The sequence below is a fragment of the Mustela erminea genome, chromosome 12 (genome assembly GCF_009829155.1).
Source record: "Mustela erminea isolate mMusErm1 chromosome 12, mMusErm1.Pri, whole genome shotgun sequence".
Lineage (NCBI taxonomy): Eukaryota > Metazoa > Chordata > Mammalia > Carnivora > Mustelidae > Mustela > Mustela erminea.
Genome location: NC_045625.1, coordinates 48,847,482 through 48,849,768, shown reverse-complemented (window position 1 = coordinate 48,849,768; position 2,287 = coordinate 48,847,482). Strand labels below are relative to the sequence as shown.

Here is a 2,287-nt window from a genome sequence, read left to right as displayed (position 1 = left end):
GAAAAGCCCTCCTGTCAATAGTCACAGAGGTGAGACTGGAAGCCCCTTCAAATAACCATAGCATGGCCAGTAGTTTGACTATGACTTTACCAGAGGCCCTGAGCCCCAAAGAGCCAGCAAAGCTATTCCTGGCTTCAAGACTCTCGGAAACTGTGAGACGGTTAACTGTTGTTTCAGGCTGCTAAGTTTTGGGGAATTGGGTAGGTAGGAATAGATCATGAATACACTGCCCTTGAATCTTGCTTCCCACAGCATCTCAGTGTCTGGTCAGTTAGTTCATTATTCATTCATTCATTCTCTCATTCATTCCGTGAAGGTTTATGAACTACTTGCTATGTGTTAGGCAGTGTAACTACCTTCAGATCCTTACTTTCAGGAGGCTACAGTCTCGTGGAAATACTATGGGCAGACTAACAGTGAAAATGCTGGATGCATGTGAAATGCCACCATGTGGTTTTGCTAGAGAGCTTTTGGGACTCAGAGGAGGGAATGAGAACTTCCAGCTTGGCCAGAAGAAAGGGGGATATAGGTAGGAGATGACACTTGACCTAAGCCTTGATACCAAGGTGTGAGGGCTTTGTCATGTGTTAACTTGGCTAGGCTGACCTACATTCCCCAGAATCCTCATTCTTCCGTGTTTCTGTTTAGGGTGAGGCACAAGGGAGATTCTCCCTTATGGCAGAAGGGAAGCAGCAGCCGTTTTGTAGTGCACACACGTCATTGCTGATCTGCTAACTTAGCTTGTTGGTGTGAAGCAGCAGCCAAGCCTGTGATCACTCTATTTTGCCCTGCATTCTCCTTTAGCTTTTCTGACTTCCGGGGCAGCCATGTACTAAGCTTAGCTCTGTGATAAAGGGCTTTGGCTTCTGAGGAATACTCTCTTCACCAAGGTGAGAGGCAAGAACAGACAAGGTTTTGATTGTTCCTTGTGCCTGTGCCGCCAGCCTTCCTGATGGCCAGCCACATGGATTTAAGCTTCAGTCTCAGACGACAGCCTTCTAGAGAATGCTTCACCAACCCCCAGAAGCTAGTTCCCTGTGCCAACCTGAGGTAAAAGGTGAATCGGTGAAAAGAGATCATTCAAGGCAGAAGGAACTGTGTGAACAAAAGCAAGGAAGGGAAAATGTAGGTCTACTAGAGTTCTTAACCACTGGCACACCCTTGGTACTAACTCATCAGAATAAATGCTGGTCCCAGCACAGACCAGCCAGAAGGAATAGTGGCACCAGCACCAGCCAATTAGAACAGATGCTGGCTGTGGTGCCCAGCAGGGTCTTTAAGGGTTCTGACTCTTCCCCTTTAGTTACTGAATTATGGAGACTAAGGAGATGTCTGAGTGGATTTTGAGGTGGTTAAAAGCATTTGGGCCATCAAAGATGTGACTATTTCCCAGTTGGAAGAAAAATGTTCTCTATTTTAATAACTTGTGCTCTTTCCCCACGGGGGCCCAGTGTACAATGGCTGCACACAGTAGCTTCCTTGATAGTGTATGCAGCCTGCTGATTGAATGGGCTGTCCCAAGGAACCTTGGAGATAGCCTTTCCAGACATTGATGTTGGACCCCATACTCCAGGCTAGTCTCCAAACAGGTATGTGGGGTGCCTTTAGAAAGCCCTAGGGTGCAGTGGCCAGGGTCTGTGTTGGCCAAGTCATCATGCCCATCTGTACCCACCTATGAACATGGAGCATGTGATTGAGGCTCTCTGCAGGGCCAAGTTCACGTTCCCTGATTGCCAAAAGATCCACATTTCCAAGAAGTGGGGCTTTCCTAAATTTAATGTGGATGAATTTGGAGACAAGGTGCTTGGAAAATGGCTTATCCCCAATGGCTGTGGGGTCAAATGTATCCTGAGTCATGACCTTCTGGACAAATGACAGGCTCTGCACTCATGGGAACATCAGCCTACTCCCTTCTTATTTGTACCCACCGATAAATCCTACTTCCTGTCAAAAAATTTTTTAACAACTTGTACTGTCATATTGAGGCATTCCAGCTGACTTCCAGCTCTTAAGGAAATAATGCCAGGGGAAGGTGATGAAGAGCCAATAGTTGAGTGTGACTGGAACATTGGCTGACTTTGTGGTCATAGTTTAAAACCCAGTTACTCCAGTCAGTGAAATTGATTTAACCTGTTGTGTCTGGTGTGACTATAGTCAAAATAGTTATTAAAATGGTTCCATGGAGGAATGCAACTTAATCCAGTCAAAGGAGACCAGGACCCTATCCCTTTACTGAATGAAGGATCAGAAAACAGGAATTTTAGCCTCTGCTCTGGGGCTGACACAC

At 46.3% G+C, this 2,287-nt stretch overlaps 1 non-coding gene across 1 annotated transcript; it reads left to right on the top strand.

Moving 5' to 3' along the window:
• The first annotated feature begins 1,404 nt into the window (after window positions 1-1,404).
• On the top strand, window positions 1,405-1,539 carry LOC116571253. Its single transcript, XR_004277811.1, has one exon. It is a non-coding gene; the product is annotated as a small nucleolar RNA SNORA70 (small nucleolar RNA).
• Window positions 1,540-2,287: the final 748 nt, after the last annotated feature.